Below are 18,352 nucleotides of genomic sequence, written 5' to 3'. Positions count from 1 at the left end.
CATAATAAGCAGGTCACTTTCATTTTTACTGAGCGGTGCTCCTGGATATAGTGGCTGATTTTCAAACTCATCCTACAGAAGAGAGGAAATACAGTTAGGAAGAGTAGATCTGTTATCTGGAATCCAATCTAACTTTAAACAAACATATCATAGGAGAGACAGATTCTTAATTCGTAAAAATTGTTTAATTCTGGATTTTCAAAAGTGTACAATACTATAGCGGGGGGGGGGACTGCATGGACTGTGGGGGTGTATTCAAACGGGGAAATTGAAAAAATGTTTGTACAGTGTGTACTGTGTTAAGTGTTGTGGCCGCCGGGGTTGTATTGTATTTTGCAACAGTTAGAATGCGTCTCTCTCTCGCTTAATGACTACTTTACCAAACCAACGTACTATGACCATTGTTTAGGTCAGTATTTCCAGAACATCACTGAAATGACTAGCTCTTGAACTTTTGCTTCAGTTCACGAGTGGTCTGAGGTAATTGCACACTTGATTTTTCAGTTTGCTAAATAATTTAACAATGTCAAGTCATAGACTGAGCTGTAAGCCTAGGCTGGGAGCGAACTGGTTGTGAAATTTGTCAAAGCAAACTACATAGTTCAAATTCACCCTGGTGGAGTGGCAGGAAGCCCTATTAAACTCTGTTTCATCTTCACCGTACAGTTGTAAATACAGTTCATCTATAAAGCCAGATAATTAAGACATGCTTTCATTTACTCCTTAGTATTAATACCACTTCACAGAGCAGTAAAGATAGAGAAAATGTCATTTGCACGGTTTGATTTTTTTGAAGAGAATGCGATACAAATTGGCAAGAAAGAGTGGATTGTAGAATTTGATGAGCCTAGTTACAAAAATAATGTAAATGAAACCAAAAATAAGGTAAGATGGCCTGATAGTGGACTTGGAGGAAACCTGTTGGAAAAGATGACCTTCAAAAGAAAAATCCAAAATGGTTAACCGGCCCATCTTTAGTACTGGCAATAGGTAAGACACACTAATGCTGTATATCAATTTGTCAATCAAATTGAAACAAAGATTAAATAATGCTGAGGAAACTGAAGATATGGAATGGACACCCTAATCCTTGCTTACAGTAAAGAGATAGATGTTTTATTTTTTTTATTTTAAAAAGATCTTTATTATCTTAATTATACATTAAAACAACAATTAAATAATACAAGATATATACACTATTATACATGGAGTTATTTTTATCTATTTATTTATTTATTAAAAACTCACACCTTCATAATTAAACTTCCTTCTTCCACTACACACACCACTTCACCAACAGCCCAGACTGTTTCGAACAACTCCAATTGATGTACTAATTTATAATACAGAAAATCAACTTGCACTCTGCAAGCCACCAACACTTTAAACAAAGATATTACATCAGCAGTCAGTACATTGCTCAGTTTGTTTTTTCTGCTTTTTAAAATGGCTAATTTAGCTTGACCAATAAGAAAGGTAGCAAATTTAACCATCAACTTACTCCCCTTAGAAAAATTAACCCCATATATGAAAACAACATGGGAGAAATTCATTCTTAAACAATTGAACAACCCGTCTAGTAAATTCATCAGACTGCAGCCTTGGAAAGAACAAAAAACAATGAAATACAGTTTCTCTGTGCTGACAAAAAACACACTTATCTGCCTCTGACTGGATAATACTGAGAAACGAGTTCACAGCAACAATGGTGTGCAGAACTCTCCACTGGAGATCACCTACTCTTTTTTGGATTGGTGGTTTATACAGGTTATTCCAGGCAGGTTTAACAGAACCTTCAACACCCAATCTCTCCCTCCAGTGCGTATCTGGGACATCTTTCAACAGTTTGAAGTTCCTTATCTTAACACACAGCCTGTACAATGCTTTCTTTTCTAACGCTCCAAATTACAGGCTATAGAATGCTCCAAACTGTAAAAGGTGTCCTGGGAAGTCAGCATCCTGATCGACAGCAGGTCTAACGTGAAGCTTAAAAACCTCTGGCTCTAAACCCTGAGAACTGTACCCCTTGAAAAACTGACTCACAGCCTTCATGCCCTCAGTAGACAAGGCTATGTATTAAAAAAAAAACCTTTATCATCCTAACCGATCTCAATCCCAGCTCAGATGCTAGGACCTCAGAGCTTTTCCAAGCTCGCTTTTTAAGATACACTAGCTGCACAATTTTTATCAATCCTTTAGTAGCTAATAAACACTTAAAACTATTTGACTCTAAAATTGGGCATTTCAAATTAGGATTATATAGAGCTTCTAAGAGCCAATATAACCCCACACACCTAAAATCTCATTTTACTCTAAATAGCATAGTCCAACTGTGCAGTATTCAATAAAAACACCTGTCTGTCTAAACCCAACTTCCCCACCCGTTGGAGGAAAATAAAAAGCCAGCGCTCTCCAAGGGAGCATAGAGCAACTTCCGTAGAGAAAGCAGTCTAAATGCTGCCACCATACTCACAACATCAACCAAGCCCTGCCCTCCCTCTTCAACAGGCAAAAACAGCACATTCTGCTTTATCCAGCACAATCCGTCCCAGAAAAAATCTACAATCAGTCTCTTGATCTCTTTTAATAATACTAGGGGGGTCTACATATCTTACTCTGTGCCATAACATGGAGGTTACTATGTTGTTAATCATTAAAACTCTAACTCATAATTTAATGAGGAGCCATCGCCAGCTCTGCAGTCTACTTTTGACTATATCTAACACCCCATCCCAGTTCTCTTTAGCCACCCCTTCCCCTCCCAAGAACACTCCCAGATATCTAAAAACTGCTTGACTCCATTGTAACCCTGAGGGGAGATCTGGAGGCCTACTGCCTTCCCAATCACCTAATAAAAATACACTGCAAAATTCAGAGGACAATTCTCCAAACAATGTCAAGCAATCATTTAATGTTTGTACATCTTTTTTTTCCAAAACAAAGATTACAACAACAGCACAGGACACCACTTTTATAGGACCCATTGGTAAAGTGGAATGGACAAGCCAGATATCAAAAGCCTTAATTTGTGGAGTAATGGTTCAATTGAGAGTTAAAATAACATCCCAGACATGGAACAACCCTGGCGAATTCCCCTCTGCACCTGAACAGGAGAGCTAAGCACACCATTGATTTTAAGTGTACTAAAAACATTACTGTAGAGTAACTGAATTTTACCCAAAAAACTGGGCCCAAAACCAAAGGCCTTAACTACATTAAATAAATATTTATGATCTACACGATCAAAGGCTTTCTCCTGATCTAAAGAAATTAGACCAACTTTAAAACCCAAGAGCTTGGAGGCTGCTATTAGATCACAAATCAGAAAGATATTATCAAATATCGATCTGCCGGGGACACAGTACGTTTGATCGAAATGCACCACACAATTCATCACTTTGCCCAAACTATTCGCCAAAGTTTTTGATAAAATTTTGTAATCTGTACAAAGGAGACTTATTGGATGCCAGTTCTTTATATTACATAAGTCTTCTTTCTTTGGTAGCAAAGTCAATACTGCACACCGACAGCTCAAACGCAGTTCCTCTTCTGTAATACTCTCAAGTACCACTTCAAACGACTGTAGACCAGAAAGTCTTATAGAATTCCACCGGTATACCATCAATCACTTGTGCACTATCATTGTTCATTCCCATAAGAGCATCAGAACACTCTCTTTACAACTGGTCCTTCTTCAGGAACCTGAACCAGACCATATAGGAACTGCAGAGCTTTACCAGACTCGTCCCCAGCCTCTGCGTGAACAAGTCAGAGTGAAAACCAACACTGTACTCCCGGATGATCTCAGGTTCGCTCAGTAGTTGTCCTTGATCCATCTGTAAACAATAAATAAATTTACTCTGAGCAGTTTTCTTTTTCAAAGCAAAGAAGTATTGGGTGGAAGCGTCCATCTGAGACAAATTAAGGAACTTGGCGTGCACTAGCAGATCAGCAGATCAGATCACTTTTTTTAAGCTTCAGGTCCTCAAACAGCCTGTCACTATAGCTGGACCCCAGAGCTGTATGGCGCTCACTGATATCATCCTCCAGCTCTGTCATTGCTAAGCTAATACTCTTAGTAATATTTTTAGTACACTGTTGGCAAAGTAGTTTAATCTGAATCTTAGAGACATCCCACCATAGCCTTAAAGATGAAAAATTGCACTGTTGCCTTCTCCATCGTTCCCCCAAAAAATTAACATTTAATAAAATATAATTTAAAAGCTTTGTGTTTAAATGCCAATATGAAGTGTACACACATGGAGAAGGGATAAGCATGCTCAAATTAAACAAGCTTTGGTCAGAGAAACCAGTAGGACATATATCACAGGTAGTAAATACATTTAAATGATGCCTAAAAACATAAAACCTATCAAGTCTAACTACTGAAATATGTCCAGCACTCCCTTTCACCCAAGTATACTGGCGAGCATCAGGTTTCATCAATCTCCACACATCCTCTAGATCATGGTCTCTTAAGACAGAGACCAGCTCACTGACTGACCTTGGATGGGGTTCAGAGCCATTCCTATCAACCTTGTTATCTACTGTACAATTAAAATCCCCACCCAATAAAACCACATCCTCAGGCTGACACTGTGCCAGTACTTTATTCAGAGTTTGGAAGAATAACTCTCTCTCCCATCATTTGGAGCATAAACATTTAGCAAGACAAGTCTTACTACAAATACTGACTTGGACTTTTAATAGCCACCCTACCTCTTCACTCACAACAAAAGAGTCCGGTTTAAAATCCTTAGAAAATAAAATCACGACTCCTGCACTGAAATTAGTGCCATGGCTCAGTATAACTTCCCTGTCCCACTGTTTAAACCAATCTGCCTTATTGTTTTCATCTGTATGCGTTTCTTGAATCATGGAAACACCAATTTTCTTATGCATTAACTATTCAAAAACTGTTGTTCTCTTTCCTACATCTCTCCCTCCATTAATGTTTAAAGTACCCAAATTAAAAGTCTGCATAATAGGAGTAAAAGAGAAAATAAACACAACAAACCAAAAGACAGAAAGAAAGAGATAATGGTGCATATCTAAGCATTTTTATTAGATTTAAAAGAAGCACGCACTTTGCTCATTAAATTCTTCAATCGGTCTAGTTCTTTTTTCTCAATTCCTATTACTGACGCGTTGCGCATCAATTGCTGCACAGAACTTACAAATAATTTTAAGTTGGGAAAGTGATCAACTACACTAACATTTCTTTTACCTTTAATTAGCTCCAGAAAATTATGAATACTTCATTACTGTACCCGCCTCTCTCCGATTGACTAGCGGACATTTCACAAGTTACTGAGAAGTCAGGATCGCTCTCACTCACGTCTCCGTTGTCTTCCACTTCCAATGTACTCCGAGTCACTGAGAGATTGGCAGCATTGCTAACACTAACAGAGACCGTGTCTCTTTACACAGCTAAACTATTCCCAGTCATCACAATGACAGACTAGTTTCCGAGCACACTGTGTTTCGCTGAAGTAATCTCCTTAGTTTTTATTTTCCTCTTTTTCCCAGGCATTTCAATAGGTGCACTAATCACCTGCCCACCCTCCTCCACTTCTTCCTCCGATTGTTTCTCTGCACTGTTACTATCCCTTTTCAAATTTCTATGTTCTCAGTATCTGTACTTTTAACCGTTCTGGTATGTGTTTTGGAAACATTCGAATCATCAGCAGCCTCATTAAGAGATCCCAATTCTTCGACAACATTATCAGTTTCTTGATCTCTGAACTATCGGCTCCCTTTCTTTTTCAGCCTCAGACTCTGCAGCTGCAAATACGGCTCCCCCAATCTCTCCCACACCGGGCACAACTGCAGTATTCTGAGCTGTAGCGTCGGCTGCCTTACACACAGGCACCTCTCTACTCTTACTCTGTTCACTAGTTTCTCCCCTTTCATTAAGAACAAAAGAAAGTTAAACGAGAGGAGGCCATTCGGCCCATCTTGCTCGTTTGGTTGATAGTACCTTATTGATCCCAGAATCTCATCAAGCAGCTTCTTGAAGGATCCCAGGGTGTCAGCTTCAACAACATTACTGGGGAGTTGATTCCAGACCCTCACAATTCTCTGTGTAAAAAAGTGCCACCTATTTTCTGTTCTGAATGCCCCTTTGTCTAATCTCCATTTGTGACCCCTGGTCCTTGTTTTCTTTTTTCAGGCTGAAAAAGTCCCTTGGGTCGACATTGTCAATACCTTTTAGAATTTTGAATGCCTGAATTAGGTCGCCACGTAGTCTTCTTTGTTCAAGACTGAACAGATTCAATTCTTTTAGCCTGTCTGCATATGACATGCCTTTTAAGCCCGGAATAATTCTGGTCGCTCTTCTTTGCACTCTTTCTAGAGCAGCAATATCTTTTTTATAGCGAGGTGACCAGAAATGCACACAATATTCAAGGTGAGGTCTTACTTACTTCCCTTGATTTAAATTCAACATTTTTCACAATGTATTCAAGCATCTTGTTAGCCTTTTTTATAGCTTCCCCACATTGTCTAGATGAAGACATTTCTGAGTCAACAAAAACTCCTAGGTATTTTTCATAGATTCCTTCTCCAATTTCAGTATCTCCCTGTGACGGAAAGATGAGTTCTGGTGATGAATCTTCCTCCCAACCTGTGAGGGCGCTAAAGAACGGGAGGAGAAGTATCTGGAAGGGCTGGCCTGACAGTTCGATTCCGGGTCAGGGAAGTGGGTCAGCCTGGAGGGAAGCGCGACTCTGTTGTAAGACCGTATTGATTTGAGAGGTAAACGAGAGGCAGCTGCAAGTAATAAGGCAGCTGCAACCGTTTATCTAGATATCATGCGGGATTACATATAGGGGCCAGGGTAACGCTGATCTTCTCCTTCGTTTGGGTTAACGCTTGGAGAGAGAAGGATCGAGAGAGGAGCTCTCGTTGTAAAGAGGAATTACGTGTTGTGTTTGTTTGCAATTGTCTGCGTTTTGCACCACCAGACAGTTAACTCACCTATCCGGAGCTGTCGACCAGGGTCAGCACAATCCGGATCACCACTGCACGGAACCGTCACAAAATACAGTGTCTTCACCCACCACAAGCACGTCTGCACTCACCCAGGACTGGTGACCGTGTGTTCGTTTTGTTCGGGACTGTGTCCTATTATTGCTATCCCCGTGCTTTACACATTGTTGTGTATAGCCGGGGATTTATTATTTAACGGTCACCAGACCTGGATTATAAATAAAAGCACCTTTTCACTGGAAACTGTTGTCTGCCTGTCACTCCTGCATCGCATCACCGCTATACCTGTTCCCCTCCACTAGCCACTTTGCCACACTCCCATATGAAAGTTATAATGCACATTTTTATTTCCTGCGTGCAGTACCTTACACTTTTCTCTATTAAATGTCATTTGCCATGTGTCTGCCCAGTTCTGAATCTTGTCTAGATCATTTTGAATGACCTTTGCTGCTACAACAGTGTTTGCCACTCCTCCTACTTTTGTGTCGTCTGCAAATTTAACAAGTTTGCTTATTATACCAGAATCTAAATCATTAATGTAGATTAGGAATAGCAGAGGACCGAATACTGATCCCTGTGGTACACCACTGGTTACCACACTCCATTCTGAGGTTTTTCCTCTAATCAGTACTTTCTGTTTTCTACATGTTAACCACTCCCTAATCCATGTACATGTGTTTCCTTGAATCCCTACTGCGTTCAGTTTGAGAATTAATCTTTTGTGCGGGACTTTGTCAAAAACTTTCTGGAAATCTAAATAAACCATGTCATATGCTTTGCAATTATCCATTATCGATGCTGCATCCTCAAAAAAATCAAGCAAGTTAGTTAGACACGATCTCCCTTTCCTAAAACCATGTTGACTGTCTCCCAGGACCCTGTTAACATATAGGTAATTTTCCATTTTGGATCTTATTATAGTTTCCATAAGTTTGCATATAATAGAAGTCAGGCTTACTGGTCTGTAGTTACCTGGTTCAGTTTTGTTTCCCTTTTTGTGGATCGGTATTACGTTTGCAATTTTCCAGTCTGTCGGTACCACCCCTGTGTCAAGAGACTGCTGCATGATCTTGGTTAGCAGTTTGTAAATTACTTCTTTCATTTCTTTGAGTACTACCGGGAGGATCTCGTCCAGCCCAGGGGATTTGTTTATTTTAAGAGCTCCTAGGCCCTTTAACACTTCTGCCTCAGTTATGCTAAAGTTATTTAAAACTAAATGGGAACCGGATGACATGTGGGGCATGTTGTCAGTATCTTCCTTTGTAAAAACTTGTGAAAAGTAATCATTTAATATTTGCTATTTTTTCTTCATCTACGATTTTGCCATTTGTATCTCTTAAACATTTAATCTCCTCTTTGAATGTTCTCTTGCTGTTGTAATATTGGAAAAACATTTTGGAATTGGTTTTAGCTCCCTTAGCAATGTTCATTTCTATTTCTCTCTTGGCCTTTCTAACTTCCTTTTTGACTTGCGTTTGCAGTTCCGTGTACTCTTTCTGCGTACTTTCTTTTTGGTCCCTTTTAACGCTTTGTAAAGTGCCTTTTTTCGCTGAATATTTTTTTTTAATTGATCTATTAAACCATTTTGGCAATTTAGTTTTACATTTAGATTTGTCTACTTTAGGGATGTAATTGTTTTGCGCCTCTCTTGAAGAACAACCATCCTTCTTCTGTGGGTGTTGTAAACCTTAGCTTTAGTCATTACTTTTGGGGTTTTAAAAAACACTTCAAATGAGACCATGTTGTGTTCTGAGTTTGCCAGTGGTTCTCTGACCTCTGTTTTAGTTATTCTGTCTTCGTTATTTGAAAAGACTAAATCAAGGCATGCCTCCCCTCTATCGTGGTCCTCACTGTTTTTACAGTTGTTTGCAGCGTGCCCCTCACGCCCACAAGTGAAAACATTTAATTAATTCTGTTGAGGCAAAGATTACATAAATCAGCGACATCAACACGAAACCTAAAACCTACGTTTAATTCATCGTTACTATTATTTAAAAGTATATAGACCTGTCTCCTGAAAGAAACAACATGTTTTAAGTCAGGTTCTTTACAGCCCAAAGGAATCATGGACATACCTGACATTATCTGTCTGTGCCGGCTTAGTTCTTTTAATATCAGATATTTTTTTAAATAAGGGGGAACATTGGAAAAAGTAACTTTTTTAGCAGGGACCGCAAGAGGCAAAACAGAAACTAACACCCCACTAATTACTAATCCCTGCTGCAGTACCTTTTGAACTAATTCCTCATTACTGAGGAAAACCACTACAGGTTTATTCATCCTTAAAGCCGACTTCATGTTTCCACACCCAGCTACTTTTCCGAGTTCAACAACACATTTTTGCACCGGTACTGTAGCATCAACAACGATTTTAATGGGGGGTCTTGTTAAATTTTCAAAATTGGCGCTTGAACCCCTCCCTCCCTCCGGTTTGGCCATAACGGCCGTCAATTTGTAAAACCCAACTCTCAATCGGATTTAATAACACTATAACATAACAAAAAAAGTGTGTGTGTGTGTGTGTGTATATATATATATATGTATAATTAATAGAAGGAAAAAACTGGGGAGAACCACTCACTCACTGAGCACCGTACTACCGACAGACACCGCCAAGATAGATAGATAGTGAAATGTACTCTTTTTTGTTTAATGAACTTGCCTACATACTAAACAGCAAACATACAATGAATATTACTGTATAGCAACTCGTATTAAGTTACTTAGGTAAAATTATACCCACTTTTCTGAGAACACTACCTTCACTTTAAAAGCTGTACCTATTATTACTACTTTGTATGGTATTTTTGTATTACTATTGATCTAGTACAAGAACATTATGGGGTAACCATGTTTCTGTTACAAGGTTTAAATAAAGACCCACTGTTGAATTTTAACCAGTGTAGGCACACTAAATATGATACAATATTTATTACTATTTTTTAGGGGACTGGCAGACTTTCACAAAAAGCAAAGTGTATACTTAATTATGGAAAGGAGGAAACACAACAAGAAAAAACGACTTTTATACCCAAATGAATCTTCATATAAGTGACCTTGAAAGGTAATTGCTGTATGATTTTTTCATTTGTTTATATATAGACAATGTATAAATTCGACATAGATGTTTACAGATTTTTTTTTTTAGCAGTGATGAATCACCACTTAAAAGAAAGGAGATAGAGCAGTGCAGAAGTGCAAACATGTCACAACAACTGAAGACCAAGGCACCAGAAAGTCTATATCAGCGGGTTTGTAGCACTTTTTGGATTTGCAGCATACTGTTAATCTATACTCGCAAATGTTTGTTGTTTTTTTAATTGATAATTTACTACTTGCATTAATTTGCAAATGTGCATGTTTATGTCATTTGTTGTTCGTTAATAATTATAATGTGTTATTTGTTACTAGCAATGGTATTCAATACCACTGCGTTTAGATCAATCAAATAGACCTATTGTGTACATGTAAGTGCTTCACTTTAAATATTCCATATGCATCCAAACAACATTTAAGGGAAAACGCTGTTGTAATAATACCTATCTGTGGCACATTTCCTGTAGATTCCTGATACAGATGGAGAAGATACTTCAACAGATGAAGATTATAGACAAAATTCAAAAGAAGGATTTAAAATGTCAAATGAAGTTATAAGGAAAGAAAATAAAAGACTAAGACGAGAAATTGCTAATTTACGGACAGTTCTCAGGATTCTTAAAGGTTGGTTGATCTTAGTATTTTAAGTTGTTTCAATCTATAGTATTCACTTTACCTAATATAAATTAAACAGAAACATAAAGCTATTTATTACATGTTAGATCTAAGGTTTTGTGGGGTCACCCAAAAATTAGGTAAATCCTTTTTTTTTTTTTCCTGATAAAACTTGTTAAATTAATAGATTTGTGTTTTGCTAGTTTGTTTAGTTTTGTGCTGTGGAAATCAATGCATAATAAAACTGACAATGATAGAAATACTTACGTGGCCTAATATTTATTTTTAAGAATGTGAAGTGCAGAATAATCTAATCATAACTATATCATATAAATGCATTTAGTCATAAATACTACAAATAATAAAATAAAAAAATAAAAATAAACAGTAAAAGACAGCTAACATTTCAACATATAGGTTAGAACTCCCAGAAATACTGGAGCGAGTGGAATTGCTGAAAATGGACCCACCACCAACTATCAAAAGATGCCAACACCATTAAATGTGACACCACCTGCAAACAGAACAATGGGGCAAAAGAGTGATGAGGTAGGAAAAGGGTTATTTAGGTTAATACCCGACGACTGTCTGCAGGCATAGTAATGCCCTGAACCAAAAGTGAGGGAGCATAATGGAGACAATTCCATACCTTAAGGTATAGCCCGAACAGGAAGGTGTTACTATAGCATGGAGAGGTTTGTCTTCAAAAATACTGTACACAGTATCTGTGGTGTAAAAGTGATAAAAAAAAGAAAAAGTATTTTTCATGCAATTTTAAATATCTGGACTTGATAGCTAATATTGCATATCAACATCTTTATATGACTTGCTAGTATATATAACTTTTTCATTTACCCACATCTTTGTTTATGATTTTAGAACGTACAGCTGACTAAAAGTGTCAGTATCAAAAAGGAAGCTACAGATGTGATGCCACAAAGACACAATGAAGCTAACCGCAGACCTATTACGGGTAGCTCACACTGCGGAAGAACTCACCAATAAATCCCTGAATGGATCAAATCCAATGCACATAAGGATTCACAAGCAAAACAACCCCATGATCCAGATATTGTGGATGCGATTATTGGTAAGAACAATCACATTTTAATTCAGTAAAAGCTTTAATAAGCAAGCAATAACGTATGAAAAAGCATGCAGTTCTACTGAGGTTGTCAGGCTGTGGTAGGTGTTTATTTTATATTTAAACTTATCAGGTATGAAGGCTTTAGAAGCTCTGTTTTGAATTATTGGTCATTTACTCATCTTTAAAGAGTGTTCTAAAGAATGTTTTGTTAAGGACTATTACTTTACTTTAACTCCTATTTAACTTAATAATGTTTAAAGTTAATAAAAGTCTTCTATTTTTAAGGTAGGATTTAGGTCTTATTCAGATTTTTAAAGCATTATTTAAACTCCAAACATGTGTAGTGATACTCTTGAAAAAACAGTCCTTAACATAAAATTCCTTAAAACACTTTAGTAAATAGAGCCCATTATTTGAACATTATTACTACATAAATGTAGTTTGAAATATAGGACCCTATTTGGGGCCATGTAGCCTAGTTAGTTTATTTACCATCAGTGGGATCACCCTTGCACCATCTGATAGTTGGAATCTTGTTTTCTCAATGGAATATTTAACCAATAACATACCAATAGGGAATGTGGCGATGTAGAATAACACCACACCTCGGGTAGCGGTACCAATAGCATGTCCTTGAGTGCCTTATTCAGATTTTAAAATTGGTCCATGTTGTTAAGTTTTAAAAAACTAGAATATAAAAAAGTTTTATAAAATATATATATATATATATATATATATTATATATATATATATATATTAATATATATATATATATATATCTATATAAAATTTTCGTAACAAACAATGGTCTTAAAATTTTAAGAAATGAAAAAGACAAAATTTTTTAAATTATTTTTAAAATAATTGATAAGCTTTTAAATTTGCAGACAAACAATACAATACCTTAGGTACCTAGAATATATATTGTAAATGAAAACTGAATGATACTTTACTGTACAATTACTTTAAACTCGTCATTTTTTAATGGCACTGTGTTTTTTTTTTTTCTTTTACTATTTACTTAGTGTACACAAATAAGCAACTTGGAAGTAGTGAAAAATAAGTAAGGAAAGCCAACACAGCTAAACTGAACAACGACGGAAAACTGGTTGCATGGAAAAAGAAGAGTGCACAACAGTACAACAGATAACATCACATTATATTCTATTATCTGACTGATTCTGTGTTTATTTAAATCATTAGATTAGGGCCCTTTCTGTAGTGTACCAACAGTCTCTTTCGTGTATTTATGTCTGTAAAAGAATGCAAACAACAACTTCCAGGTTTAGATAAATAAAAATAGAGCTTGTTATTAGTATGTACTGTCATTCTAAATTAAACTTTTGAGAACTGTGCATCAAAGCTCAGTCAGAGTCTTATTTTTTTTTTTTTTTTTATGATGAGCTACACCCTACAATTAGGCTATAGCTCATGTAAAAATAAAAGCTGTCTTAATAAACTGTGACTTAATTCAAAACCAGTTCTATATTTTTGTATCCTATTACCTATGGGGAACCCTTGAGGACAGATATATGGAATACCCTGGAGGATACCCTAGAGGACAATCCTACTGAGTATCCCATAGGGCATTCTAAAGGGCAGAGTAACCTATAGTACAGCTGAGTCCTACAGGACACTAGAAGGACAGTGATTTGGTTTCGTATAGGACACCATAGATCGGAGTATCCTATAGGACATCAAAATGACAGTGCTATAGGCATCATATAGGACATACCAGAGGGCAGCTGGAGCATCCTATAGTACATCTTAAAAGGTCCTATAGGGCACATTAAAAAGGACAGTGCTGTAAAATAGTATTTTTTTTAATAGTACTCCTATAGGACATTTTATAAGGGAAATTCTGAAATAAAATAACAAATGAACAAAATAAAAAGATTAAAAGAGATTCGGAGCAAAAGGAAAGGAAAGACAACAAGGTGGCAGTAGTAGAGCGAGACAGTAGACTATGTGCGGAAGGTGTGGCAGCAAGCACGCAAGAAACAGCTGCCCAGCTTTTGGAAAACAGTCCATGAACTGTAAGACGAAAAATCATTTGCAAAGATCTGTAAAACGGGACAATGAAACAGCTGGAAGAAGACACTGAAAGCGAAAGTGAACTGCAAAGAGGAACCCTGGGAAATGCAGAAAAAGCTGGAAAAGACTGGAAAGCAAGGCTAAAAATAAATTGAGAGCCGGCTGTGATTAAACTTGATACCGAAGCACAATGTACTGCCGAAAGACACTTACCAGAAAATGAGCTCAAAACCATAACCTTAAAACAAGACAAAAGTGAGACTGACAGCATGCAGTGGAGAATTAATTCCAGTCATAAAGGTATTGTCAAAACTTTTAAATTCACTATAGTGGATGTAAAAGCACAGCCAGTTTTAGGGTCAAAAGCTTAGGGAGAGCACAAACTAGTGAAGTGAGAACAGCTCAAGAGGAAAATGAGATACTGGCACAATACAATGATGTGTTTGGAGACTTAAGCGTTTTACAGGGCACTCACAGAACTAAAATAGACCTGAATGTTGCTCCCGTGGTGCATGCACCTAGAAAAATACAATTTGCACTTAGAGACAGTTAAAAAAAGAACTGAAAAGAAATGACAGAATTGGGCGTCATTGTGAAAGAAAACAAACCAACCGAGTGGATCAGCACCATGATAATAGTGGAAAAGCCTGAAAAGTCATTACGAATATGCTTGGATCTGCAAGAACTAAACAAAGTGATTAAAAGATAACACTACCAACTCTTGATGATGGAAGAAATTAGTAGCAAATTATCAGGAGCCAAGTGCTTTAGTGTTTTAGATGCTTCCAGCGGATTTTGGCAAATACAGTTGGATGAGGTTTGGGAGCAGCTTTGCTACAAGATGGTGCACCAACTGCATACGCACCAAGAGCGCTGACCACCACAGAGCAAAGGTATGCTCAAATTGAGAAGGAAACGCTGTCAGTTGTATTTAGCTGTGAGAGGTTTCATCAATATGTCTACGGCAGAAGAATTGAAACAGAGTCTGATCATAAGCCACTGGAACCTATAGTGAAAAATAAATACATAAATAAAAATCACTGAACAAAGTGTCACCTAGAATTCAGAGATTCCTCTTAACCCTACAGAAATATCGGTATGCCTTGAAATATTTCCCAGGTAAACAACTGTTTGTCAAGAGCTAACCTACCAGAAGCAGATGACAGCATGGAAGCAGAAGCTGAGGCACAGGTGCATATGCAGATACAAAACTTCCCAATCTCTTATGACAAACACCAAGAGTTAAAGGAAGAGCTAGAAAAGGATACAACAATGCTGGCTTTAAAACAATGCAGCTGGCCAGAAACAAGCAAGAAAGTTCAGAATGGGCTAAAACCCTACTGGCACGTAAGACAAGAGCTCAGCATAGCCGATAAACTGATCTTCAAAGGTGATAGATTAGTAATACCCCAGAAGTGGAGTGAAATGCTCAAAGTAATTCATGAAGGACACCTTGACATAGAAGCATGGAAAAGAAGAGCCAGAGAGACCCTGTACTGGCCAGGCATGAATGCATTAATAACTGTGTCTGAATGCCCAGTATGCCAGAAATACAAAACGACAACAGTAAAAGCCACTGATACCACAGGGTGCCAAACAGACCTTGGCAATCCAAGTACACTGACATCTTCTACTTCAAAGGTAAAGAATATGTCCTGATCATGGATGTTTTTTCAGGATTTGTTGAAATGGCACTGTTAAAAAAAAAAAAAAAAAAAAAACAAGTGAAGAAGTGATCGCCCAAATGAAGTCCATGTTTACAAGGCATGGAATACCAGACAAAGTCGCCTCTGACAAAGGACCACATTATGCAAGTAGAAAATTAAGAATTCACAGAAAACTGGGTATTTACACATGTTACTTTAACCCCTTTGTACCCACAGTCCAATGGACTGACATAGAGAACTGTGCAAATAGTTAAAAACGTGTTAAAGAAAGCTAAAGAAGCTAATCAAAACTTCCCTTTAGCTTTATTGGAATACAAAAACATACCCTGGGGAACTGAATTACAAATGACCTGCACAGGTGTAATGGGCAGAAAGTTAAAAGGACAAGATTGCCCACAGCAGACAGTTTACTACAGCCTGAAAACACCAAAACGATACAACAAACGCATCAGAAACAAAAACAAAAGCACTACTTTGACATAGGTACCAAAAAAATTCCCACTCTAAAAAAGAAAGAAAAAGGTGAGAATTAGGCAAGGCGGACACTGGGAATCAGCCAGTCATCAAGAAGCAGACACCCCGGTCGCTCATCGTGCAAATCCAGACAGGACAACTAAGAAGAATTATGAGCAGAAGTTTGTAATTAGAAAATAATTATTAAAATAAATCGAGAAATGGTCATGCACCCTCCAGAACAACTGAAACACCTTACAGAGAATGCTGTCCTGGCTGCCCATGTACCCCACCAGAACAACTGAAACATCCTGCACAGAGTGTCGTCCTGACTGCCCACGTACCCCTCCAGAACAACTGAAACATTCTGCACAGAGTGCCGTCCTGGCTGACCATGTGCCCCTCCAGAACAACTGAAACATCCTGCACAGAGTGTCGTCCTGGCTGACCATGTACCCCACCAGAACAACTGAAACATCCTGCACAGAGTGCCGTGAGGACCAGGAGCCAGGACAAGGCCCTCAGCCTTCCTGGCTTTTGTTCCAGCGCAATCTAAAATTACTTGAACCAATTATAATGCATCAGATCTCTTGTGATAAAGATCCATGTGATGTTACGAAGGCCAGGATATCTTAACATCCTGCTAAAATAACAACTTCCTTTCCAACCACCCACCTCCACCACAGGGAGTTTGAAATACACTTTCTGGACACAGAGGAGTCAGAGACCCCGATGCTGTGCAGCTGTGAGGCCAGGCCTTACTCTGGAAACTAGCGTGCTACTAGCATAGTACCCAGCCCAGCCCTGGAGAGAGTCCATATAAACCCACACACACCAGCTGACAGCACACCACACTTTGCCTGGTAGGGTTAAAGACACAAACAAGTGTGCGTGTGTTTATGCATGGTTGAGTAAAATGTGTTGCAGTAAAATCCTCTTTTTTGTGTCACATTGATTTAATGAAGTGGTCAATTAAAGGACTGCCATTATTTTGAAAATAATTGATTGCCATTCCTTTGAGCAGATTTCTTTTTATTACTGAAACAATGTTTGCAGATGAAGAGGATTAGCATGCAGTCACTCATTATGTAATTTTAGCATGCGGTCACTCATTATGTAAAGTGTTAACAGAAAGAACCAGTAATAAAGGCTGACCATATGTTTTTAGTGAGGAGCACAGGTTTGGATACTCAGCGCTCTCAGCAGCCTGCACTCTGATTTGAATCCCCCACCCCCTCAAGTTCTTCCACCCCTCCTGCTAGCCCCTCCTTCTGCTCATCTGAGGACTACAAGGTCCTGCTGTTTAAGGACAGGAGTTGAAAGAAAGGCACCGTTTGTGCCCTCCTCCACCGCCATGGGGAACCCTGCAGCAGAACTAATGGCCCCGGCAAGCAGGCAAAGACAGACAGCGAGAAAGAAAGGCAGACAGACATACCAATAAACCCTGGCAGAGACAGACAGGGAGAACAACAGACAGGCAGAAAGAGACATACCAACAAACAGACAGGCAGAGAGAGACAGGGAGAACAGACAGACAGAAAAATTAACAGGCATACCTACAAACAAGCAGAGAAACAGGCAGGCAGTCAGAGACAGGGAGAAAGACAGATAGGCATCAATGCTCCACAGCGTTCTGCATGCCCAGGCAACACCTCCATCATTACTGGAGGTTAAAAAGATTTAATGGAATACTTTATACCCTGTGAATTGCAGTAATTATATTTGTATCTGTTTATTGTTACTTCCTCCCAATCATCATTTACTCTCTGGGCACTAGGCCTACACTTGCGTGTGCACTGTTCATTTCTAAAAACAGTGAGTTTAAGATAGTTACCATTGCAAATCTTAAATATTTTCCATGGAATCCACTGATCAGGAAGTGAAGAAACAGATACATTAGGATTAAGAATTCATATCCTGGGCTACTAAACAGGTGTAATAGGAAATATGCAAATTCAGAGGGTGTACAGTATTCCTTCAGCATGTTAGACAGACTTAAATGAGATTCCTATTTATTTTTTTAAACTGTCCCCTTAACTTTATGTTTGTTGCAATTATTGTGTAATCTTTTTTTTTTTTTTTTATTTTACAGTTGGCGTTGAGGTGTTCAGGAGTTGCTCTAGTTTTATTTCCCCGTCATCTATAAATGTAACATAGGCTATATCTGCCTAGTGTCTACCAAAATAAGAGCCATCACAATCTAGTGATCTGCCACTTTGGATCAAGTTTCCTTTGGTTTTGCTTGCAATACACAGCAGTGGTCTAGACTGTGCTGTCCTTTACTGATACAGATCTACAGTAGCCTACATTATACTGTATGTCTATGGAAGACAACTAGAACTAAAAGAACTGCTCCTGAACCCAAGAGTTAAGGCATCAATACAATAACAGCAAAAAGGAAACCACCACT

The 18,352-nt window shown here is 38.1% G+C and overlaps 1 protein-coding gene across 3 annotated transcripts in view; it reads right to left on the bottom strand.

Annotated features, from left to right (window-relative positions):
* The window catches only part of LOC121294497 (CD276 antigen-like), a 124,858-nt gene that overhangs the window by 99,886 nt on the left and 6,620 nt on the right, over positions 1-18,352 (bottom strand). Inside the window, exon 1 of one of the 3 annotated variants that reach the window (XM_041218254.1) lies at positions 15,425-15,518. The exons of the other annotated variants lie outside the window; for them this stretch is intronic. The gene's annotated coding sequence lies outside the window, so the exon portion shown is untranslated. Of the gene's footprint in view, positions 1-15,424; positions 15,519-18,352 lie in introns of those variants that run through there. 3 annotated transcript variants of the gene reach the window in all.

Source organism: Polyodon spathula, chromosome 19 (assembly GCF_017654505.1).
Source record: "Polyodon spathula isolate WHYD16114869_AA chromosome 19, ASM1765450v1, whole genome shotgun sequence".
In the NCBI taxonomy this organism is placed as follows: Eukaryota; Metazoa; Chordata; class Actinopteri; order Acipenseriformes; family Polyodontidae; genus Polyodon; species Polyodon spathula.
The sequence above is the reverse complement of the archived record's forward strand: the minus strand, read 5'-3'. Positions and strand labels throughout refer to the sequence as shown.